This window comes from Coregonus lavaretus, assembly GCF_964263955.1.
Source record: "Coregonus lavaretus genome assembly, chromosome: 15".
Lineage (NCBI taxonomy): Eukaryota > Metazoa > Chordata > Actinopteri > Salmoniformes > Salmonidae > Coregonus > Coregonus lavaretus.
In genome coordinates, this window is record NC_140002.1 from 45,981,646 (window position 1) to 46,008,699 (window position 27,054).

Below are 27,054 nucleotides of genomic sequence, written 5' to 3' on the forward strand. Positions count from 1 at the left end.
CAAAGTGGCCAGTTGGTGAGGGCCACGGCGCGGGGGAAGAAACCGTTCAGGTTGTGGGAGGTTTTTGTTGTGATTGACCTGAACCGTTTGCCAGAGGGGAGTCTTTGGAAGAGGGGGTGGAAGGGGTTGGCGATGGAGGGCAGGTTGCAGTCAAGGAGGACCTCAATGGAGGGCAGGTGGCAGTCAAGGACCCTCTCAGCAGACCGGACAATCTGTTGCTGTGATCAAGGAGGTGAGGATGGACACAGCATTCAAGGAGGTATGAGGACAAAACAATACCATGCACTTACTAAACATTGCACTGAGGAAAACATATTTGTTTTATAGTAATTGTCTGATTGGGATCTACCATTTTCTATCAATTACAGAATCCCAAATTATTTCAATTTGGCATTGGAAGTTTTATTGAATACAGTCAATAATACAAGAGTCAAATCACATAGGGAGTCTCATCAGATTAGATATCAGCAAGCCAGAGGCATCTATGGAAAGAGCACAAGTAGAACAAATATATACATACGTTTCCACCTAAAACAATGACATAACCTCTGTCCCAATTAATCTCTGCTCAACTCCTCACATCCTCTCTACTCGCATCCTTCTCAAAACCTATTGGAGGAGGTCAGAGGCGAGGAACCTTGGGTCGTCTCCTCCAATGGGGTTTTAGAAGGAGGCGTGATGGTCAGTCCTTGCATCCATAGCTCTGTCTATGAATTTGAGAATGTTTACATTTCTCCAGCACCATCCCTCAGCTTTTACCAAAACAGGGGTGAGGTTTGGCTTTGTTTTTGTTTCAACTGCTGATTTCCGCTTTAAGAAACACATAAATGAGCATACAAGTATGTTTAAGTATACATGACTGTTGGGAGTGCGGTGTCATACATTTACATTACATTTACATTTTAGTCATTTAGCAGACGCTCTTAACCAGAGCGACTTACAGGAGCAATTAGGGTTAAGTGCCTTGCTCAAGGGCACATTAACGTCATTTAGCAGACGCTCTTAGCCAGAGCGACTCACAAATTGGTGCGTTCACCCTATAGCCAGTGGGATAACCACTTTACAATTTGGGGGGGGGGGGGGGGGGGGGGGGGTTAGAAGGAATACTTTATCCTATCCCAGGTATTCCTTAAAGAGGTGGGGTTTCAAATGTCTCCGGAAGGTGGTGAGTGACTCCGCTGTCCTGGCGTCGTGAGGGAGCTTGTTCCACCATTGGGGTGCCAGAGCAGCGAACAGTTTTGACTGGGCTGAGCGGGAGCTGTGCTTCCGCAGAGGAAGGGGAGCCAGCAGGCCAGAGGTGGATGAACGCAATGTCCTCGTTTGGGTGTAGGGACTGATCAGAGCCTGAAGGTACAGAGGTGCCGTTCCCCTCACTGCTCCATAGGCAAGCACCATGGTCTTGTAGCGGACGCGAGCTTCAACTGGAAGCCAGTGGAGTGTGCGGAGGAGGGGGGTGACGTGAGAGAACTTGGGAAGGTTGAACACCATACCTTTAGCTCCCAGGTGCAGCGGAGCTGACACACTAAAGATGAAGTTGTGGCAGATGTCTTGATCACCCTCTGGCTGTTCTCTAGACAGCGGTAGTGCTGGAAGGTGTCCCAGGCACTGTTTGTGGCCACGTCACCTCCCTCACAACCAGTGAAGATCTCCATGTTCTTACGGTGGAGCATCAGCATAATCTATAGAGAGGGCAGAACAATACAGGAGATGGAATTAGATTTAGCATGGAGTCGAAGTCCCAATTTAAAATCCTTGTACAATCCATAGACATTGGTAAAAAGGTAAACAAAAGTAGGGCACTGGAGTTTGAGGAAGGTGGAGCGATGCATATTTGCTGAGTTGTTTAAGGCATAAGATGAGTTGGTGACTCACTGGTCCAAACTTGAGGTCCTCTGCCTCATTTTACATTTTTACATTTTTAGTCATTTTGCAGACGCTCTTATCCAGAGCGACTTACAGTTAGTGAGTGCATACATTTTTCATACTGGTGTAGTGGTCCAGGGCGATGAAGTAGAAGCCTGACTCCACCTGGTCAAAAGTGTTCTCTACACACACTGACCTGTCTCCTGAGAACAACTGGAGTGAAAGAGAGGAAAATAAGAGGTCAGGAAATGGCACAGACAGAGTTCAATTGGAGTTAAAATGTTTTAACATCTTAATGTTGCATTCAAGGTAACAGTCCATTTTAAGAATGCTGTGGCTGTATCAAAAGAGGCAACTATAGATAATAGTTTAGCCAAATAAGTGATAAAACACGATGTGGAACTGAGCTGTAGGGCAATTCCACAATAACAGAGTGATAATGAATTTTACTTTAAAATGTATGCCAAACAAAAACCAATGATTGAAACAAACCATACAAGGACTACTGTTAACAATTTGCAATCATTGGTTTGTTTGACATACATTTTAAAGTGAAAAATCTGAGTCTCAGCATCACTCTATTTTCATGGAATTGCCCTGTACCAATCTACGCCACTTGTCAGTCAACAAGGCTCAGTATTAAACAGCCTGCTGTAATTTTATGCCCAACCCACCTTGTGGAGAGCTATCCTCCTATAGATTTTCTCTTCATCCCTTACCTACACTACACATATTGTTTAGCAATGACTATCACATACATTCAGTATAGAACCATCCTCTGTATAGAACCATCTTTCTAACCAATAGACAGCAGCTGGTCATCATCATCTCTACATGACAAATGTCCTATACACAATACCTTCATAAAGATTGTGGGGGCTGTTTTGTTAGACTTCAGTGCGGCTTTTTACATTTTGGATCATAGTCTGCTGCTGGAAAAACGTATGTGTTATGGCTTTACACCCCCTGCTATATTATGGATAAAGAGTTACATGTCTAACAGAACACAGAGGGTGTTCTTTAATGGAAGCCTCTCCAACATAATCCAGGTAGAATCAGGAATTCCCCAGGGCAGCTGTCTAGGCCCCTTACTTTTTTCAATCTTTACTAACGACATGCCACTGGCTTTGAGTAAAGCCAGTGTGTCTATGTATGCGAATGACTCAACACTATACAAGTCAGCTACTACAGCGACTGAAATGACAACTACACCTAACAAAGAGCTGCAGTTAGTTTCAGAATGGGTGGCAAGGAATAAGTTAGCCCTAAATATTTAAAAAACTAAAAGCATTGTATTTGGGACAAATCATTAACAAAACCCTAAACCTCAACTAAATATTGTAGTAAATAATGTGGAAATTGAGCAAGTTAGGTGACTAAACTGCTTGGAGTAAACCTGGATTGTGAACTGTCAGGGTCAAAACATATTGTTACAACAGTAGCTAAGATGGGGAGAAGTCTGTCCATAATAAATCACTGCTCTACCTTCTTAACAGCACTATCAACAAGGCAGGTCCTACAGGCTCTAGTTTTGTCACACCTGGACTACTGTTCAGTCGTATGGTCAGGTGCCACAAAGAGGGAATGCAATTGGCTCAGAACAGGGCAGCACGGCTGGCCCTTGGATGTACACAGAGAGCAAACATTAATAATATGCATGTCAATCTCTCCTGGCTCAATGTGGAGGAGAGATTGACTTCATCACTACTTGTATTTGTGAGAGGTATTGACATGTTGAAAGCACCGAGCTGTCTGTTTAAACAATTAGCACACAGCTCAGACACCCATGTATACCCAACAAGACATTCTACCAGAGGTCTCTTCACAGTCCCCAAGTCCAGAACAGACAATGGGAGGCGCACAGTACTACATAGAGCCATGACTACATGGAACTCTATTCCACATCAGGTAACTGATGCAAGCAGTTGAATCAGATTTAAAAAACAGATAAAAATACACCTTATGGAACAGCGGGGACTGTGAAGCAACACAAACATAGGCACAGACACATGCATACACACACATGATAACGCATGGATTTTGTGTTGTAGATATGTGGTAGTGGAGTAGGGCCCTGGGGGCACACACTTAGTGTGTTGTGAAATCTGCTGTGAATGTATTGTAATGTTTTAAAAATTGTATAACTTCCTTAATTTTGTCAGACCCCTGGAAGAGTAGCTGCTGCCTTGGCAGAAGCTAATGGGGATCCATAATAAATACAAATACAGCGTCAAAGAAATGAGAGGAACTCTCAGTACCACTAATGATAAAGTTACAAGGATGATTGGTGGGTGGCATGGTTACCTGCAGGAAGTCCCCAGAGTGCTGTGCATAGAGGAGGGCCAATGTAACCTACTTGGAACAGAATGGACTCCTGTAGCTCCTGTCTCTGTCAGCTGAGCAGAGAAAAAAGTAACCACCACATATTAGTGACAGTGGACCTGCATGGAAAGACGGATGGAGAGAGAGAAATGATTTGAGGTCATTTTCATTTATTGTAACTGCACAAAAACTGACAGAGTAAAAGTTATCAAATCTTTATTTGGTTCGGAGCTTGACCTCTCTTGGCTCCCCCTCCTCAATCACTGACCTCTTCCCCAGTGAGGGTCTTCACTGTCTGTTCTCACCCTGCCTCTCCCCCCTCATCTGCCACCCAGTCATGCTGGTCTTCCAAGTCCTCCTCCTCTACTAAACCTCTCCTCGACTTAGCTACAATGCTTTTAGTTAAACCAGAGAAGGAATAGAAACGAAACCACCGTGGCTTTGGTTAAACCAGATAGTTAAACCTTAGCTAGTTAGCCAATGTTAGTTAGCTTCCTAGCTAGCTGACGTTAACCTAGCTTGCCTCATCAATAGCTTGCTTTAAGAACAGAAGACCAAATCGCTACCTACGTAAATTTCAGTATTGAAATCCTAGTTGGTTAACTAGCTAGTTCGTTGTTTAGCTAGTTTCTCTACTGAAAACGATCAAACTTACTTACTTTATTGTCAGCCATCATTCACCTTTCACCGTCCCCTTTCATCTGTGGTGAAACAAAATCTGGTTAGAGAGCAGTCAAGCCGTGATTGGTCCAAAAACCTGACCAATAGTGTTTCAGTAGACTGCTACAGGCTATGTTCGTTGGCTAGAATTTTCCCGTTCTAAAATTATAGTAAGCAGTTGCGAGGGAAAAATTGATTTTGGAGAACAAATTGGAAAATTGGTGTGATAGGGAGAGGAGACATTGTGTGGGGACGTGGTGTATTTGTGAGAGTTCAGTAATTTCTGAGTCTTGACTTTTTTTACTTTTTCAGGGGAACAAAAATCTCTGCTCTCAAATTAATTTACTGCATGCAGCAATGCAGTTCTGCTCATTCAAAGTCACACTTGCGAGGTCTGAAGTTTAATTTGCTTGCTCTAACACATTTATTTTCTCTCGACTCAAGTGTTTGCTCTGGCAATTATGTTTAATCTTGCTCGCACGCGCCATCTCGCGTCCGTTCAACTTTTTAAATGACTCCATACACTTGTACTACTCTTACTGTATTTGGAAAACAGTATACCTATGCCCTTGCTCTTTAAGGAATGACTTAGCATTTATTTTTTCTCGTTGTTGAGGACGTGGACCTGTCCTATTTATTGAAGAATCCGGAAACTTTAGAAACTTTTTGAAGCGCATCGGGTTTAAAAAAAAGTACTTTTGACAACCCTAAAGGTGTCGCCTCTCCCTTAATAGTCTTTGTTTTAATGCAGCTATCTGCAGCTGCTTGGGTACGTGAGCCAGTGTTTCACAGGTGTCTGGTAATGAATAATGAGAAGGGTAGCAGGACACAAGACTCCCTAGCCTGTTGAAAGGAGTCATATTCAAAAGTTCCCGAAAACTAAATACATTTACATTACATTTACATTTACATCATTTAGCAGACGCTTTTATCCAGAGCGACTTACAAATTGGTGCATAGCCAGTGGGATAACCACTTTACAATATGTATTTTTTATTTTTTATTTGGGGTGGGGTAAGGGGGGGGTAGACGGATTACTTTATCCTATCCCAGGTATTCCTTAAAGAGGTGGGGTTTCAAGTGTCTCCGGAAGGTGGTGAGTGACTCCGCTGTCCTTGCGTCGTGAGGGAGCTTGTTCCACCATTGGGGTGCCAGAGCAGCGAACAGTTTTGACTAGGCTGAGAGGGAACTATGTTTCCGCAGAAGTAGGGGGGCCAGCAGGCCAGAGGTGGATGAACGCAATGCCCTCGTTTGGGTGTAGGGACTGATCAGAGCCTGAAGTTACGGAGGTGCCGTTCCCCTCACAGCTCCGTAGGCAAGCACCATGGTCTTGTAGCAGATGCGAGCTTCAACTGGAAGCCAGTGGAGTGTGCGGAGGAGCGGGGTGACGTGAGAGAACTTGGGAAGGTTGAACACCAGACGGGCTGCGGCATTCTGGATGAGTTGTAGGGGTTTAATGGCACAGGCAGGGAGCCCAGCCAACAGCGAGTTGCAGTAATCCAGACGGGAGTTGACAAGTGCCTGGATTAGGACCTGTGCCGCTTCCTGTGTAAGGCAGGGTCATACTCTCCGAATGTTGTAGAGCATGAACCTACAGGATCGGGTCACCGCCTTGATGTTAGCGGAGAACGACAGGCTGCTGTCCAGGGTCACGCCAAGGCTCTTCGCACTCTGGGAGGAGGACACAACGGAGTTGTCAACCGTGATGGCGAGATCATGGAACGGGCAGTCCTTCCCCGGGAGGAAGAGCAGCTCCGTCTTGCCGAGGTTCAGCTTGAGGTGGTGATCCGAAAGGGATTGGAGCCAGTATGACTGATACTACTACAACTTTTTTTGGGCCCTTTGTGTTTGTCTTTGGCTGATTGAGTGGTATTCAAAAAAAGCCTCAGTCGTTGACTGCTGTTGTAGTGTTTTAGAGGCTTTGTCATGGAAAATTCAGTTGATGGATGATCTTTGTGTATTGCCTAAGAAGGGAAAGGCTCTGAAAAGGGTAGACAAAGAGAGATACTTTGGTGTTACCGCTTTGACCTGAGGCTCTACATTCACTCCTATATAGAAATGGGTAAAACAATCACTTCAACATAACAAAGACAAGGAATTGTAGGTCAGTGGCACTAGAATTCCACACTTGATCTTTTGAGCAGAAAGACATTTCTGTTGTGACGTGAGCAAGCAGGTGTGGAGTTGAGGCCTCACCTATCTAATCTAAAGGGTGTGTGCTCTGCTCTGTGACCGGAACAATTTATGTTTTTGCGGCTGGCAATATACCTCCCTCCCTCATCCCCCCTCCCTCACTCCAATGGGGTGAGATCACCAGGTTCTGAGACAATAGCAAGGTAGGAAGTGAGCTGTTTCGACTGTTCCAGGTCAGCTTGAGGTTAAGGTTGGGCAACAGTAAAGGGTTGCTGCAGCTCCTCTGTGCCCTCCGAATTGTAATGACTTCATGCTTTGTTGGGGGCAGTTCAGTTAGCACGCACAAACACTAAGGTTATCGTAGGTGAGGGTTTGTGAAGTTCAATGTGTCCGAGAAGCACTGTCCTCAGGCCTGTTTTAAAGTAAAACGTCTTTGTAGTCTTTGTTTTAATGCAGCCATCTGAAGTGAGCTGCATTAACAAATGTTGTTATTGTGAATTAGGAGAGAACACAACTGTGCTGTTATTGTGAAACTTACCTCAGTTCTGCTGAATGTATAGAATGTCGCTAATCAAAACAGGCTGGAATTGGAATCCGCAAAGGGAGTTGCTAAGCAGTTAAAATACACATAAGAGCAAGTTAAAAGACTAAGAATGTCACTGGGTATCTTATTCCATTAAGACAAGGTCCTCTTCCTGGAGCCAAAAATAGCATTTGGCAGCTTCAAAAAGGTGCAGCATCAGAACAGCTATGACGGCGTATCAGTTCTTTATTTAAGCTGATTCATACAGTAAGCAGATGGCTGTCAGAGAAATGTTATAGCGGGACTAAAGTACTGCCGTTAGGTGCCTTCGGGGTTCTGTGTGAGCAATATTGTGCACTTTTTCTGTAATCATCTTGTCAAGTTTCGCTTAAGAAGCTGCATGATCTATTTCAGGGAAGCAAAATCTTCAAAGTGTTTCACATTGGCACTGGCATACCTGACAGACCTTGTCTGTTATGGCCTGATAAATTGCCAGTAAAGTTTAGTATTTTGTATGCATTTAGCATATTCTTATCAGGTCGAGGAAATAATTAAAAATGTTCTCCTTTGAAGATTTCTTCCTACCAAATTTGGAGCACTATACTTTTCCATCCATTTATAGAATCCATATTGCTTTTGATGTTCAGCTAAACTATTTTTTCCAGACAGAATTGTGGGGGTTGTGTTTTCCTTCCCTACTTTCCAGCCCTTGGCCCAACCTCATTCCATGTCTCTCCATGGTCTCTCCTCCTAGAGTGAAAAGAAGGTAGTGGGAAACAGTATAATAGACTCGTTGCTGCAGGCAATACCAATAGACAATGCCAATTGACCTTTGATTAGTATTTTAGAAAATCACAGTTTGCACATGAGTCTTCAAAGATGAATCAGCCAACGAGAGATTGGTTGTGGGAAATTACTTTTGCAGCGATGTAGCAAAGCTGAAATGTGTCAGACACTGAGGATGGGAAAAGTCTTACCATAATCACAGAAAGTTAGCCCATCTATTATAATCCTTATCCCTCTAGCTAATTTTCTCATTGTTCTCCACCACATGCTCTCAAAGGCATATCCTTGGTTTGTTATTATCATTCACATAGCTGTGCTTAATACAAACACACTGTATCATTCCCTTATCTTTGAGAGGGCAAAGGAAGAATGTAGAAAGTTTAGTCAGAGTTCATGCTGGATGAAGATATGATCTTGTTATATGGTGAAAAAGTTAGCTTGTGTCAAGTTATTAATAATTCAAGTTGTACAGCTGTATTGAGTAAAAATAATGATCTTTCTCCACCCTGTATTGCTCACTGCATACTATGCATACTATTAGTATTGTGAGTAGAGTAGGCCTGTTTGGGTTAGTTTTATGAGAGGAGGGTGTTGTGAAAGTACATAGTTGTAGCATTCTCTGAGAAATGGCCTGCATGTGTTCTTTAAAGCATCGAGAGACGGGATTCTCTAGGGATGACCTGAAGGTCTTGTGCTGAACAGTCTGTGGCCGCCCCTGTCTGACTGTTTGGGAGTACAAGGTGGAGTCGGTGGTCTATGGTAGTGTTTTAAACGACACACAGTTGTCATTCCAGCTGTCTCTGTGGTGTTTGGGGCTCTTGTGTTGAGTGAACAGTTTTAAGGACCTGTCAAGCTAGTCTTCGACAGCGGGGCCTCTTGATGGTGCGGTGCGCCACCTGTTTCTGTAGAGACGTCAAGTTTAGTGAACAGTTTTAAGGTTTGGTTGTCCTGTCGAGCGACTCCGACAGTGGGCTGCCGACAGCATGCCACCTGTTCTGTAGTGAGATCAGAGAGCTGTCGGTAGGAACTCTCTCTGGGACCCAACAACGGCTCGACATTTTGAACACACTCACTGCAGAGAGGGCAGCTGTTCTAGTGGGTGATCAGGCAGTTCTCCTTCCAAGACTATTCTAATGGGTGCACAGATAACGACTTAACTAGAAGGAATGAACTTGCAAGTCGTGAAAACTGTGATGATTGGAAGGAATGTGGTGAAAATCTGGTCAACGTTTCTTCTAAGAGCGAACATAGAAATCTTATAGATTATAGAAGTCTTATCTAGAAGTCTGAGAGCCAAAATGTAGAAGTCTTCTGTTACTCCGTGTGGTGTGTGTGCGTGATCTCCTACAGAGCGGTAGAGCTCAGGACTCCGGTTTATGTGAGAGTCTCTGGCTGGAGTTCTATGTATTTCACCATCCTGATTAGTAGGGAGCTGTAGATAACAATGTTTGCCAAATCACTCAAGAGTCAGTATAATGTTAATTAGGCCTGACTCTCTTTTCCCTAAACGTTCACATTATGCAGAAACCATTTAAAGGGACGCCACCACTTTTTAACTTCCTATCATCTCAAGCACCATACCAGTGGCTACATAAGTAAAAACGTAGTTTTCTACCTTTTGTAGTCCAAAAGATAAGAAAAGGTCCTAAGAAAATGATTGATTAATTAAAATAGTGAAGTGTCCCTTTAATATTCTGTGATTGTTATCACGTGCTAGACGTCTTTCCGTTCTCTCCCCCCCCCCCCCCCCTCTTTCTTCTTCCCACTTTGGTTTTGTTATCTGTATTATCTGGGGACGTTCACAGACGGACCCTATCTCTCTATTGTATCTCCTTGTTCCTTTATGCATCCCTCAGGGCATGATGACCTATAGGTCATGTTCAGGGTGTGGTTTATTCCCAGACAGGCATTTCTCTCCTACTACTCTCTCCTCCTGCTGTCATACACTGCAGTCATTCTGTGGACATTTCACAAAGCCTTTTAACCCAGATGAAAATGCCTTGAATTATTTGGGATTCGATTGTAAAGTGTCTAAAATGACACATAATGGATTTTCTGGGATCGTATTCATAAGAAATGGAGGGAGACACTTAGGCATGTGTGGAATGTCTATAGAAAAGGATTCGATGCATACAGACAAAAGGGGCTTAGAGAAAGACACGATGATATAGTGGGCCTGGGCCGGCATCAAACTAAGAGGATGATTTGAATACAAGATATAAGACATTGCAATGTAGCTATCTATGTATGTGAGTGGTTTCTACTTGTGTCAGCTGGCTGATTTATATTCGGAAAGTTCTTCAGAAGACTCAAATAAAATACCTATGCATGTACCGCTCCATAAGCTCCCAATGAATTTGCTTTTCAATGGGAGTAAAACATAAATTCTTCTTCTAAGGTCAGGGTTTCAGAATATTCAGAATAAAAGCCATTCCCATAACTATATACTTTGTTAGATACAGTTGAAGTCGGAAGTTTAACACATTTCTTGTTAATAAACTATAGTTTTGGCAAGTCGATTAGGACATCTACTTTGTGCATGACCAAGTAAGTTTTCCAACAATTGTTTACAGACAGATTATTTCACTTATAATTCACTGTATCACAATTCCAGTGGGTCAGAAGTTTACATACACTAAGTTGACTGTGCCTTTAAACAGCTTGGAAAATTCCAGAAAATGATGTCATGGCTTTAGAAGCTTCTGATAGGCTAATTGACATCATTTGAGTCAATTGGAGGTGTACCTGTGGATGTATTTCAAGGCATACCTTCAAACTCAGTGCCTCTTTGCTTTACATCATGGGAAAATCAAAAGAACAGCCAAGACCTCAGAAAATAAATTGTAGACCTCCACATGTCTGGTTCATCCTTGGGAGCAATTTCCAAACACCTGAAGGTACCACGTTCATCTGTACAAACAATAGTATGCAAGTATAAACACCATGGGACCATGCAGCCGTCATACCGCTCAGGAAGGAGACGCATTCTGTCTCCTAGAGATGAACATACTTTGGTCTGAAAAGTGCAAATCAATCCCAGAACAACAGCAAAGGACCTTGTGAAGATGCTGGAGGAAACAGGTACAAAAATATCTATATCCACAGTAAAACGAGTCCTATATCGACATAACCTGAAAGGCCGCTCAGCAAGGAAGAAGCCACTGCTCCAAAACCGCCATAAAAAAACCAGACTACGGTTTGCAACTGCACATGGGGACAAAGATTGTATTTTTTGGAGAAATGTCCTCTGATCTGATGAACCAAAAATAGAACTGTTTGGCCATAATGACCATCGTTATGTTTGGAGGAAAAAGGGGGAGGCTTGCAAGCTGAAGAACACCATCCCAACCGTGAAGCACGGGGGTGGCAGCATCATGCTGTGGGGGTGCTTTGATGCAAGAGGGACTGGTGCACTTCACAAAATAGATGGCATCATGAGGAAGGAAAATTATGTGGATATATTGAAGCAACATCTCAAGACATCAGTCAGGAAGTTAAAGCTTGGTCGCAAATGGGTCTTCCAAATGGACAATAGCCCCAAGCATACTTCCAAAGTTGTGGCAAAATGGCTTAAGGACAACAAAGTCAAGGTATTGGGTGGCCATTACAAAGCCCTGACCTCAATCCTATAGGAAATGTGTGGGTAGAACTGAAAAAGCGTGTGCGAGCAAGGAGGCCTACAAACCTGATTCAGTTACACCAGCTCTGTCAGGAGGAATGGGCCAAAATTCACCCAACATATTGTGGGAAGCTTGTGGAAGGCTACCCGAAACGTTTGACCCAAGTTAAACAATTTAAAGGCAATGCTACCAAACACTAATTGACTGTATGTAAACTTCTGACCCACTGGGAATGTGATGAAAGAAATAAAAGCTGAAAGAAATCATTCTCTCTACTATTATTCTGACATTTCACATTCTGAAAATAAAGTGGTGATCCTAACTGACCTAAAACAGGGAATTTTTACTAGGATTAAATGTCAGGAATTGTGAAAAACTGAGTTTAAATGTATTTGGCTTAGGTGTATGTAAACTTCTGACTTCAACTATATAGCTACTGTTGGTGGCACTGCATTCATTCTTTCATCTGGAACTTCTTACAACCTCCCGAACGTAACAGACAGACAGTCAAAGACAAACAGCATATCACCATACAGACTATCTGTGGAGTTTCTATATTTGACTCCAGGTTATAAACCCAAACCACAGTGCCTGTGTGCGTCCCAAATGGCACCCTATTCTCTATAGAGTGCAATACTTTTAAACCAGAGCCCTGATTAAAAGTAGTGCACTATATAAGGAATAAGGTGCTATTTTGGACATAGCCCCACGTCTTCCTGCCACATGCTCCAGTTGCTTGGACCTCCACTATAATCTCGCCCACATCCTCACAACATCACACCTCCAAATCAAAACGTTCAGTCTGGTTTAGCTACTACCATCACCGTGGAAATATACACAGTTAGTTAGTGGGACATTTACTGCACATAAAGTGAGATACAGTGGTGTCCAACTTTTCACGTGTTTTTAAAAGGAAGGAGTTATAGCATTTCACAAAAACAATCCTGACACCTTTCATGTGGTAAAGCGATAAGCTGCAGCTGGCAGGATCATGCACAATGGGGGAGAAGTACAGTGCCTTCAGAAAGCATTCACACCCCTTGATTTATTTCCACATTTTGTTATGTTACAGTCTGAATGTAAAATTGATTAAATTGAGATTTCTTTGTCACTGGCCTACACACCCCAGAATGTCAAAGTGGAATTATGTTTTTAAAGTTTCTTTTACAAATTAATAAAAAATGGAAAGCTCTAAGTCAATAAGTATTCAACCCCTTTGTTATGGCAAGCCTAAATATGTTCAGGAGTAACAATTTGCCTAACAAGTCACATAATAAGGTGCATAGACTCACTCTGTGTGCAATAATATTGTTTAACATGATTTTTGAATGACTACCTCATCTCTGTACCCCACACATTCAATTATCTGTAAGGTCCCACAGTCGAGCAGTGAATTTCAAACATAGATTCTACCACAAAGACCAGGGAGGTTTTCCAATGCCTCGCAAAGAAGGGCACCTATTGGTAAAAACAAAAATCAGACATTGAATATCCATTTGAGCATGGTGAAATTATTAATTACACTCATGATGGTGTATCAATAAATCCAGTTACTACAAAGATACAGGCGTCCTTCCTAACTCAGTTGCCGGAGGGGAAGGAAACCGCTCATGAATGGTGACTTTAAAACAGTTACAGAGTTTAATGGCTGTGATAGGAGAAAACTGAGGATGGATCAGCAAGATTGTTGTTACTCCACAATACTAACCTAATTGACAGTGTGAAAAGAAGGAAGCTTGTATGGAACAAAAATATTCCAAAACATGCATCTGGTTTGCAACAAGGCACTAAAGTAATACTGCAAAAAATGTGGCAAATAATTAACATTTTGTCCTGAATAAAAAGTGTTATGTTTAGAGCAAAACCTAATACAACACATTACTGAGTACAACACTTGCAATTTTCAAGCATAGTGGTGCCTACATCATGTTATGGGTATGCTTGTAATCGTTAAGGACTCTGTAGTTTTTCAGGATAAAAAAGAAATGGAATGGAGCTAAGCACAGGCAAAATCCTAGAGGAAAACTTGTTTCAGTCTGCTTTCCACTAGACATTGGGAGATGAATTCAGCTTTCAACAGGACAATAACCTAAAACACAAAGCCAAATCTAAACTGGAGTTGCTTACCAAGAAGACCGTGAATGACTTAAATCTGCTTGAAAATCTATGGCAATACTTGAAAATGGCTGTCTAGCAATGATCAACAAACAATTTGACAGATATTGTACAATCCAGGTGTGCAAAGCTCTTAGAGATTTACCCAGAAAGACTCACAGCTGTAAATCGCTACCAAAGGTGATTCTAACATGTATTAACTCAGGGGGTTGAATACTTATGTAATCAAGATATTAGTGTTTTATTTTTCATTAATGTTTTACAAATGTTAGAATTTCTCTTCCACTTTGACATTACTGTTTTGTGTGTAGGTTGTTGACAAAAAATTACAATTAAATCAATTTTAATCCCACCTTGTAACACAACAACATGTTAAAAAAGTCAAGGGCTGTGAATACTTTCTGAAGGCACTGTATGTGTATTTCACACTATGTTGAGTATAATGCTTGTATGGATGTCAACCCCAATACATGTTCATGTCATCATCACCAATCAACTGCATTACAGTTCAAAACTACTTTAAGTACCACCACCGATTTCTCTATGCTACCAGCTTATACGAACGGGAGTTAGCATTTAGCAGTCAGTTCTTCTAAACCTGAAAAGGGACACTTCTAAATGTTATTCAGCGAAAACAGCCAAATATATCAAAATCTGACTTTAGTAACCACATGAGGGATTTCACGATTATCCACTTTGTTAGATCAGATTTGTTGAATGTGTGTTGATCTGGCATCCTGCTTCTATCCCTAATCGTCTGCGTTCCCTTGACCTCTTTACCGCATCTATGCTGGCTTCACTTTCGTCAGCATGTTGGTTATGCCAGAGATACTGTCTATAATGACGTGATGGTCTTGTCTCCGCCCTAACAATGGGAGTTATTGTCTCAAAGGCGAGAAGGCAGCCGGTCTGCTTATCAATTTGCTTATTGGACTGCTTATCGTGGACACATTTTGATGGGAGTAAACCCTCTTGCTTCGTCTCTTCCTCTCTGGTTATGCTGTCCAGTGGGAGAGCGTGTGCGGGGACACTCGCAGTCGCTAGCTAGTAAGTTAGTAGTCTTTTGAGGCTAGTGGATACTGTACTGGACATCGTCACACCGGAGAGGTAAGATGGAGAAGTAAGATGCATTTACGGTACGAAGTAGTTTCTTTGTCTGTTGAAACTGTGTCGGTGCGCAAAAGGTTTAATAATGTTAGCCAGCTAGCTAGTGAGCCAGGTAACGTTAGCAACTAACTTAGTTAGCTACAGTGGCTTGCGAAAGTATTCACCCCCCTTGGCATTTTTCCTATTTTGTTGCCTTACAACCTGGAATTAAAATTGATTTTTGGGGGGTTTGTATCATTTGATTTACACAACATGCCAACCACTTTGAAGATGCAAAATATTTGTTATTGTGAAGCAAATAAGACAAAAAAACAGAACTTGAGCGTGCATAACTATTCACCCCCCCAAAGTTTATACTTTGTAGAGCCACCTTTTGCAGCAATTACAGCTGCAAGTCTCTTGGGGTATGTCTCTATAAGCCCATTCTTCAAGGCAAAACTGCTCCAGCTCCTTCAAGTTTGATGGGTTCCGCTGGTGTACAGCAATCTTTAAGTCATACCACAGATTCTCAATTGGATTGAGGTCTGGGCTTTGACTAGGCCATTCCAAGACATTTAAATGTTTCCCCTTAAACCACTCGAGTGTTGCTTTAGCAGTATGCTTAGGGTCATTGTCCTACTGGAAGGTGAACCTCCGTCCCAGTCTCAAATCTCTGGAAGATTGAAATAGGTTTCCCTCAAGAAGAAACAGGTTTCCCTCAAGAATTTCCCTGTATTTAGCGGCATCCATCATTCCTTCAATTCTGACCAGTTTCCCAGTCCCTGCCGATGAAAAACGTACCCACAGCATGATGCTGCCACCACCATGCTTCACTGTGGAGATGGTGTTCTCGGGGTGATGAGAGGTGTTGTGTTTGCGCCAGACATAGCGTTTTCCTTGATGGCCAAAAAGCTCAATTTTAGTCTCATCTGACCAGAGTACCTTCTTCCATATGTTTGGGGAGACTCCCACATGCCTTTTGGCGAACACCAAACGTGTTTGCTTATTTTTTTCTTTAAGCAATGGCTTTTTTCTGGCCACTCTTCCGTAAAGCCCAGCTCTGTGGAGTGTACGGCTTAAATTGGTCCTATAGACAGATACTCCAATCTCTGCTGTGGAGCTTTGCAGCGCCTTCATGGTTATCTTTGGTCTCTTTGTTGCCTCTCTGATTAATGCCCTCCTTGCCTGGTCTGTGAGTTTTGGTGGGCGGCTCTCTCTTGGCAAGTTTGTTGTGGTGCCATATTCTTTCACTTTTTTAATAATGGATTTAAATGGTGCTATGTGGGATGTTCAAAGTTTCTGATATTTTTTTTATAAACCAACCCTGATCTGTACTTCTCTACAACTTTGTCCCTGACCTGTTTGGAAAGCTCCTTGGTCTTCATGGTGCCGCTTGCTTGGTGGTGCCCCTTGCTTAGTGGTGTTGCAGACTCTGGGGCCTTTCAGAACAGGTGTGTATATATACTGAGATCATGTGACAGATCATTTGATTATTATGTGACTTCTGAAGGTAATTGGTTGCACCAGATCTTATTTAGGGGCTTCAGAGCAAATGGGGTGAATACATATGCACGCAGCACTTTTCCGTTATTTATTTTTTTAGAAGTCATTTTTTTCATTTCACTTCACCAATTTGGACTATTAATCAATTTAAATTACAGGTTGTAATGCAACAAAATAGGAAAAACGTCAAGGGGGATGAATACTTTTGCAAGGCACTGTCTTTTGATTTATTCAAGTAGGACACCATTTTAATCACGATAATCTCCTGTTTCTAATTATGTAAGGCTGGGCAGCGTACTCCGTTGTCATCGATCGCTAGAGCAGAAATAGTCAGAAGTTGCCATTTTTTCCTACTTCCTCGTTATGCAGACATAAGCACAGTAACACCATCGATATGTGGATGTTTACTTTCTACACAAGTTGTTATTTTTCAGTTTCTTCCTAAGAACATATTTTAGTGGTAATATGACAAGGTATAAATGTTTTGGTGCCATTTAGGCGAAATGAAATTCTAAGCATCAATGTAGGCTCTGCGAACGTTCGATTCAATTCATTTGCTATGGGCTCGCACTAGTGTTCCAGCTTAGCCCACGTTCTGTTGCCGTTTCTCAGCCTTGGGTGAATTTTGACTCGTTCTATGGTCCAGCTTAGTTCAATACTTTCAACTTGTGCGTTGCTTTGCTTTACAATGCGGTGGTAAAACGGAAGTACACACACTCCCAACTAGCTAGTTTTTAGCTAGTTAAAAAGCGAAGCACGTGCGTCACGTTCGGAAAATGTGGGCTAGACATCCGGCAAAAAACCCTGCATATGCATCTGGTGGACACGGACAGTGTCATTGCGTTTTGGTTCACCAGAAGTATACGTTACGCTTGTTTACACTGAACTGCACTGGGGTCAGAACGCCATCATAGTTAGATTAAGACACTGCGAGATATGGCTTAGAAAACCAGGGACTCCAACATCGTCCCATTATCCCAACTGTTATACCGGGAAGATTGAACAACTGATAGTTTTCCCGGAAATCTCCCCTTTTCGTCGTCATGCTAGCTAGCAGTAGCCACAGCAGCCATTATGGAATGACACGTTACGTTTAACAAAAAATGGTCTGATTGGCTGACACTGTCATTCCAACATGGCGGCGGTGGCTACTGCTAAACAAAAAGGGTAGTTTTCCGGAGAAACTTGCAATATTTCTATCTTCTCTATCTATTAGTTTGGATATAGGTAACATTTGGAGTACAGTGGCACATCCCATCCCTGCATTGAAGTACGTTTTCTGACCCATATTGCGCGCCGGCTCCGCTGTGTCTTAATCTAACCATGATTGCGTTCCGACCCCAGTGAGGCTCAGTGTAAACACGCATAACGGTACGGTCAGAATCTGCTGGCTAGCTAGCTAACTAGCCCAAACAATGTGGACATTGATAGCCAGCTAGCTAACTATTTAATAAGATATAAAATTCACGTTATAACATTAGCTAGCTAGCCAACACAAAACAGACATCGTTAACAACTGTAGGCTTGCTAGTTAGCCTCACGTCTTTCTGCTAGCTAGCTTGTCAGTGAACGTTAACTAACTTAGCATTAAAGTTAACATTAGCTAGCTAGCTAGCTATACATTGCTTTGACCTTGCTAGCCAATGTTATCAACTAGAGAGACATTCAGCTCGTAAAAATCCTAGCTAGCTTGTCTTAGCTGTAACCTGGGGTGTATTCATTATGCGATTCTGTTGCATTTTGCAACAGAAAACGTTTACTCCAAATTGAAAACGTTTTGCAATGAAAACAATATTTTTTATTGGACAAACTCAGGCGTGTATTCATTATGACTTGCAATGAAATACTTTTACAGTTTAAGAACCAAACAGAAGCAAACTGAACAAATGGAAATAAACGGGGAGAGACCTACCTGAATTTGTCCAATACAAACTCTCGTTTACGTTGCAAAACATTTTCCGTTTGGAGTAAATGGTTTCTGTTGCAAAAGATGGGCATTTTGTAGGTCCAGGCCCCAGATCACTCTGTCCGGTTCAAATAACACCAATTTATAATTGAAGGGGGCCTCTCTTGGCATACAGGGACGAATCCATTTTGTTTGTCCACCTGGAATGACAATGTCACGTCTGCCTGCTGTAAGCAAGCATTCCTTAGTGTACTCTGAGTGGTAAATCAGATTGAGTAGTCTTTGCCTTGCCCTGTCCTATTTCTTGTTACTTTTTGTTTTTACTATTTCTTAAATTGCATTAAACCCAATGATTGGTTTCTCCAGTGGACTAATTTGTGTGTGTGGCATTTGCCGTCTTCTCCATTCCTCACTTATGATGGATACCTGAGCCCCTGTGTCCCATAGTGCTTGCGTCTTTACGCCCTGCATATAACACCACACTTGACATTATTTTCCAATGAGCTGTGCTACGTTACCATGTCCTGGGGTAGCTGGAGTAGTTGGCCCCCACTCTCTCTTTGTCATGGGACCAGATTAGTTGTGGTCTTTCATTTTGCGGTCAGTCTTACATGTACTGTAGGTCGGTCCTGTTTCCTATGATCCTGTTGGCACACTTTGGAACTATGGGCAGTTTTATGGCACAATTAACACAATTTAAACTCTGAGGTTTTCTCTACCTTTGCACTGCAGCCGCTGCAACACTGGATGGAACTAGATGTAGCTGAGGTCACTCCCCGTTCCATGGTTGTGACCCCCAGGCGTTTCCCGATGGCTGTGTGTTGCCCCTGATTCTACATGCTACTGCCCAATGGATATCACTGCTGCATTTGTAGAAATGCTGGCAAGTCTGTTGACCAGGCTCATAACTTTTGCATTTTATTTTCTCTCTGTTGGTTGTACTTGGTTTTCTGAACTGTCACCCTGGCCCTGCACTCTACTAATGATTCTACCTGACAGGTCAGTTCTTTGATTGCTTCATTGCTCACATCAATTTTACTCAGGAGGGGATTGTATTTATTTTGTTTTCGGACTGTGGACTGTGGGGGCTCTGACAGTGCACATTCCTCTCCACTATCCGCATTATCCTCACTCTGTACTGCGTTCACACGTGGGTGTGAACTTACATGAAATCCTGGCCTTTTCAATGCGTTCGCTGTCACGATCGTTGAGAGACGGGTCAGACCAAGGTGCAGCGTGAAAAGCGTACATGTTTTTTAACTAAATAAACATAACACAAAAACAAGAAACGAAGTAATAGATATACATACACGCCTAACAGGAACAAGATCCCACAACTAAGGTAGGCAACGAGGCTACCTAAGTATGATCCCAAATCAGAGACAACGAGCGACAGCTGCCTCTGATTGGGAATCATACCCGGCCATACATAGAAATAGAACCTAGCACTGCAACATAGAAATAGACTAACTAGATCATAAACATAGAATATATAACATAGAAACTCACGCCCTGACCAAACCAACTAAAGACAACAGGCCTCTCAAGGCCAGGGCGTTACAGTACCCCCCCCAAAGGTGCGTACTCCGGCCGCACCAACCTGACTCATTAGGGGAGGGTCCGGGTGGGCTTTCAGCCTCGGAGGTGGATCAGGCTCCGGGCGTGACAACCTCTTCCTCTCTGCCTTCCCGTTGTGCCCCTGGTCTGGTCTGGACCTCGGCGCGATGCTTCCCCTCTCCTTCCTTCCACCATTTACCAAGCCCTGTCTGGACCCTGGTGTGGGAGACCCCGAACCTGGAGAGGGGCTGACGTCTGGGCCTGGATCGGCAATCCCCCCACGATGCACCAAGCCCTGTCTGAACCCTGGTGTGGGAGACCCTGAACCTGGAGAGGGGCTGACGTCTGGGCCTGGATCGGCAATCCCCCCACGATGCACCAAGCCCTGTCTGGACCCTGGTGTGGGAGACCCCGGACCTGGAGAGGGGCTGACGTTTGGGCCTGGATCGGCAATCCTCCCGCGATGCACCAAGCCCTGTCTGGACCCTGGTGTGGGAGGCCCCGAACCTGGAGAGGGGCTGACTTCTGGGTCTGAAGTGGAGTCGCTGACCGGAGCTGAACTGGACCCCGGTGGAGCGGACTGCTCTGGCTCCGGAGTGGAACCGCTGACCGGAGCTGGACTGGAAACCGGTGGAGTGGACTGCTCTGTCTCCCAAATGGATCCGCTGACCGGAGCTGGACTGGGCACCGGTGGAGCCGACTGCTCTGGCTCCGGAGTGGAGCCGCTGACCGGAGCTGAACTGGACCCCGGTGGAGCGGACTGCTCTGACTCCGGAGTGGAGCCACTGACCGGAGCTGGACTGGGCACCGGTGGAACAGGCCGGACAGGGGACATGCACCACTGGTCTGGTGCGATGAGCAGGAACGGGCCCGGCCGGACTGGAGACACGCACCACAGGTCTGGTGCGAGGAGCAGGAACAGGCCTGACCGGACTGGGGACACGCACCACAGGTCTGGTGCGAGGAGCAGGTACGGGGCGTACCAGGCTGGCGACACGCACCACTGGTTTGGTGCGAGGAGCAGGAACGGGCCGGGCCGGACTGGGAAAACTGATTTTTTTTTTTATGGGGCTGTCTCTCGGGCTTCCTCCTCGGCCGGCGTCGTCGGTGTCGCCGTTGCTCCTCTCTAACCCAGGCTTCCTCTGTCTGTTCCCAAGGACGGCGATCCATCCCAGCCTGGATCTCCTCCCATGTCCAAGATCCCTTACCATCCAGGATATCCTCCCATGTCCAGGATGTCTGCTCCTGGCCACGCTGCTTGGTCCTCGTTTGATGGGATCTTTTGTCACGATCGCTGAGAGACGGGTCAGACCAAGGTGCAGCGTGAAAAGCGTACATATTTTTTAACTAAATAAACATAACACAAAAACAAGAAACAAAGTAACATGAAGTCCTCAGGCTATACACATACACGCCTAACAGGAACAAGATCCCACAACTAAGGTAGGCAACGAGGCTACCTAAGTATGATCCCCAATCAGAGACAACGAGTGACAGCTGCCTCTGATTGGGAATCATACCCGGCCAGACATAGAAATAGAACCTAGCACTGCAACATAGAAATAGACTAACTAGATCAAAACTCCTGAGTGGCGCAGTGGTCTAAGGCACTGCATCGCAGTGCTAGCTGTGCCACTAGAGATCCTGGTTCGAGTCCAGGCTCTGTCGCAGCCGGCCGCGACGTGAGACCCATGGGCGGCGCACAATTGGTCCAGCGTCGTCCAAGGTAGGGGAGGGTTTGGCCGGCAGGGATGTGGGTTCGTATCCCATGGGGGGCCAGTATGAAAAAAAAAAAAAAAAAAAACATGTATGCATTTACTAACTGTAAGTCGCTCTGGATAAGAGCGTCTGCTAAATGACTCAAATGTAAATGTAAATCATAAACATAGAATATATAACATAGCAACTCACGCCCTGACCAAACCAACTAAAGACAACAAGCCTCTCAAGGCCAGGGCGTGACATTCGCTTGCATTGCCCTGGGCAATTTGCATTTTCTCAAGCAACAGTTAATCATTGGTGTTAATATTCTGGAGATGCACTCTCATCTCTGCCATGACGTTATCATTTGTTAATCCCGTTACAATGGCCTGCAGGCATTGGCTCTTCACTAACTCTGTTTCATATTTCAGTCCTGGTTGGGCACGAGCTGAGGCTGATAACACTTTCTGTCTCGGGTCAAAAACTCAGACTAGGAAGTCAAGGCGGACTCTCCCGGCTCTTGTGGTGCCTTAGTCAACTTGTGATACAGTTCAGTGGCGTCTTTCTCTGCATAATGTGCCCTCGAGATTTGCCTGTGTGTATAGTCGTGGTCAAAAGTTTTGAGAATGACACAAGTTTGCTGCTTCAATGTTTTTAGATATTTTTGTCAGATGTTACTATGGTATACTGAAGTATAATTACAAGCATTTCATGAGTGTCAAAGGCTTTTATTGACAATTACATAAAGTTTATGCAAAGAGTCAATATTTGCAGCATTGACCCTTCTTTTTCAAGACCTCTGCAATCCGCTCTGGCATGCTGTCAATTAACTTCTGGGCCACATCCTGACTGATGGCAGCCCATTCTTGCATAATCAATGCTTGGAGTTTGTCAGAATTTGTGGGTTTTTGTTTTTCCACCTGTCTCTTGAGGATTGACCCCAGTCCTCAGCAGTCCAATCCCTGTACCTTTTGCACAATATCAGTCTGTCCCTGATATTTTTCTTGGAGAGAAGTGGCTTCCTCGCTGCCCTTCTTGACACCAGGCCATCCTCCAAAAGTCTTCGCCTCACTGTGCGTGCAGATGCACTCACACCTGCCTGCTGCCTTTCCTGAGCAAGCTCTGCACTGGTGGTGCCCTGATCCCACAGCTGAATCAACTTTAGGAGACAGTCCTGGCACTTGCTGGACTTTCTTGGGCGCCCTGAAGCCTTCTTCACAACAATTGAACCTCTCTCCTTGAAGTTCTTGATGATCCGATAAATGGTTGACTTAGGTGCAATCTTACTAGCAGCAATATCCTTGCTTGTGAAGCCAGGTAACCATGGTTAATAGAGGAAGAACAATGATTTCAAGCACCACCGTCCTTTTAAAGCTTCCTGTCTGTTATTTGTTGTGGAAAATAATCACTATACTTTATTAAAAATCAAAGTTCTTGCAGAGTTTTTGTAGAATCGAGATTGACTTTATTTACAATTTCAACAAAGCCAGGCTAGTCTGCAGATTACCCCCCCTCTCTCTTTCTGGCCCCCATCTATATAGTCCCATTCACACACAACCTAACTTAAAATCCCTCCCTCTAAAGTTTCCCGCTCTTTATGGCTCCGCCCACTTCCTTTGTCTATGATGGCAGCTAAATTCGACTTTCATTCAGTTCAGAATCAATAGTAATACAATCAATCAATCCCTTATCTTGCAAAAACACTCATGTTTAGTTTAAACTCCGTTCAACCCCGGCTCTCCCTCCACTTTGTTTGAGGAGAGAGGCAAAAGGCCACAGTCTGGTTTCAGTCTGATAAGGTAGGACAGCCATGGATTTAAGTAAGAGCGAGCAATTCGACCCTAGGTCAGATTCCCACTTCACCCACACACACACAGTGAAATGACCCAATTAAGTTCTTGCCTAGCAACAGAGAATTCTAACTATATGTTTGTGATTAACTCATTTTTATCTCATAGTCCACTAAAAAATATCCCTCATATTCTAACTCAATCAGCATGACAGAGTGATCTCCAGCCTTGTCCTCGTCAACACTCTCACCTGTGTTAACGAGAGAATCACTGACATGATGTCAGCTGGTCCTTTTGTGGCAGGGCTGAAATGCAGTGGATATGTTTTTTCGGGATTAAGTTAATTTTCATGGCAAAGAGTAACTTTTCAATTAATTGCAATTCATCTGATCACTCTTCATAACATTCTGGAGTATATGCAAATTGCCATCATAAAAACTGAGGCAACAGACTTTGTGAAATTAATATTTGTGTCATTCTCAAAACTTTTGACCACGACTGTAGAGTGTCATGTCTGTTTTTCTGTTTTTTCTTTCAGCTCTGATTACGTCTTCTATGATTTCTAATTCACTGCATCCTTTTCTCATTCCATTTTCAATATGATGTTCTAGGCTGCTGAAGCTGGGCTTATCTTTCTTATTCTGATCTACTATCTGTCCATGAATGTTAAAGTCTTTATGACTGGGCATACTCCCTCCACTCTCTCTCTGTGGTGTTTGCTTTCTGCAGCTGGGCCGACCTCTCTGCTGGGCTGAGGGGAGCCCCTCCCTCCTCTTTTCATCCTGCCGCCACTCCTGCCCCTCCGCTGGGTTCACTGTCCACTTGCGTCGTTGACGCCGACTGGCTGGGACTTGTAGGCAGACTTTTCGCAGCATCCACTGAGTCCGATATTCCTTTGATTTCGTCTTTCAGTTGAAGTAGCAAAGACATTCCCTCAATCTCTGATTCCATTCAATCCTCCTTCTTACAGTAATTCTCAATCAGTTTGCACCTCAATGTGCGATGGCTCGTTCCTTTTCCTTCATAGTCATTTACAGCAAAGTCCATAAACGTCTGATGAAACCAAGATTGAAGTCTTTGGCCTGAATGTCAAGCGTCACGTCTGGAGGAAACCTGGCACCATCCCTACGGTGAGGCATGGTGGTGGCAGCATCATGCTGTGGGGATATTTTTCAGCGGCAGGGACTGGGAGACTAGTCAGGATCGACGGAAAGATGAACGGAGCAAAGTACAGAGAGATCCTTGATGAAAACCTGCTCCAGAGCGCTCAGGACCTCAGACTGAGGCGAAGGTTCACCTTCCAACAGGACAACGACCCTAAGCACACAGCCAAGACAACGCTGGAGTGGCTTCGGGATAAGTCTCTGAATGTCCTTGACTGGCTCAGCCAGAGGCCGGACTTGAACCCGATCGAACATCTCTGGAGAGACTTGAAAATAGCTGTGCAACGACGCTCCGCAACCAACCTGACAGAGCTTAAGAGGATCTGCAGAGAAGAATGGGAGAAACTCCCCAAATACAGTTGTGCCAAGCTTGTAGAGTCATACCCAAGAAGACTCGTGGCTGTAATCTCTGCCAAAGGTGCTTCCACAAAGTATTGAGTAAAAGGTCTGAATACTTAAGTAAATGTAATATTAGTTTTAATTGTTAATAAATTTGCAAAAAAAATAATAATAAAAATGATTTTGCTTTGTCAGTATGGGGTATCGTGTGTAGATTGATGAGGGAAATAAACCATTTAATACATTTTAGAATAAGGCTGTAATGTAACAAAATGTGGAAAAAGTCAAGGGGTCTGAATGCACTGTATGTACCTGTTTGAGTTCCTGTTAGACAGATTCGACTTGGTCTGCTGATTTCATGCCATTACGACTCCTACAAGGTCCCTATTTTACAATTACATAATCGAAATGTGTTGAAGCCAAAATAATGGAAAGGGCTGTCTGGTAGCCTCAATAAATAGACATATTTTTTGTGGTTGAACAAGTTATTGCACTACTATATGTACATATCTACTGGTACCCCATGTATATAGTCAAGTTGCTCATTGTGTATTTTTTCCTTGTGTTACATTTTCTTTCTATATGTATATTTTTGTAAGTATTGTGTTCTGCATTGATGGGAAGGGCCCGTAAGTAAGAATGTCATTGTTAGTCCACACCTGTTGTTTACGAAGCATGTGGCAATAAAAATTTGATTAGCGTGTATAGATTTTTCTTTTTACTTGACTTGAGACTTGACTTGAAAAACGTGTGTCTTGACTTGCTCTTAGAATGCACAACTTGGACTTGACTCAACCCGTTCTACTTGGGACTCAACTTGAGACTCGGAGCTTGTGACTTGAGACTTGCTTGTTACTCGAATAATAGTGACTTGGTCCCACCTCTGCTACAGACCATCAGTAACATTTCAACTAACTATCTAACAAAGGAGCTTGTGAACAAAGTAATGAATTTAATTAAATAACAAACCTGATGGACATCTGTCCTCCCGCTCCCTCTGGTCTGGGCTGCTTACTACAGTTCCTCTTCAGCATGTGGAAGGTGGAAAGTATACCTCTGTCAGTGTGGGGTCCAATGCTGGGGTGGGCGAGGAGGCATGCACCCTCCTCAATCTCTGCTAGCAGTCCCTGCCCCTGTACACACTCCTGACAGCAGAGGCATTCCTCCTCTGTGGCCATCACCGGTTAGAGAGGTAGCTATGGCTATAATGTGACTAGCTAGTTGTTGGTCGCTGGGAAGGGACATTCAACTCTGGAGCCTGCTAGCCAACAGCATTTAGCTAGCTAGCTAGCTACCTAGCTACAACATAAGCTAACAGAAACATATTCAATTAAAGCATTCTGATTTGAATTCAATTGTGAATATTGCTAAGAATTGAACAAAATATATTGAGTGCCATTTAGTGTAGACAGGAGAACGACGTCACAGCCCTCAACATAGATCAAATAGATTTCCAATCAAGACATTCTACATTCTCACGTTGGCTGATCTATAAACCTATTTATGTCTATCTTTTCTGTTTCTCCTCCAACAAAAATTAATTATTAGCTTTTAGCATTTGCGTTTCCCCATGTAATTATATTTTTTAAATGGAAAAGATAGCAGAGAAAATATTTGTTTTAATTACATAAACTTTCTTGGATATTCAAACGGAAGGCACTTCTGATATTTAATCTTTCTCTGTGATTTTTTACATAATTTCTTAAATGTCTCCTGAGATCTCGCTTATTGGATAATGATAATATTTCAACCCCCCTTCTTGAAAGAAAACTAGCAAACGGACGTGGCACAATCGGCTGACCATTTAGGGAATGGAGTTCTCAGCTGAGGTGCCAAAGTTTGTTCAGGAATATGGAGTATTGACGGAAAAAAGAGGAAGTGAAAAACTCACTTTAATTAAGATGCATTGCCAATCAAAACATATCGTCACGTCTATAGTAAAAGTGATTCCAAAATGACACTACATTATTTACCATTCATTTCTATT

The 27,054-nt window shown here is 43.5% G+C and overlaps 1 protein-coding gene across 1 annotated transcript in view; it reads left to right on the forward strand.

Annotated features, from left to right (window-relative positions):
* The window catches only part of LOC311142048 (LHFPL tetraspan subfamily member 6 protein), a 70,558-nt gene that overhangs the window by 41,699 nt on the left and 1,805 nt on the right, over positions 1–27,054 (forward strand). The gene's annotated exons all lie outside the window — the stretch shown is intronic.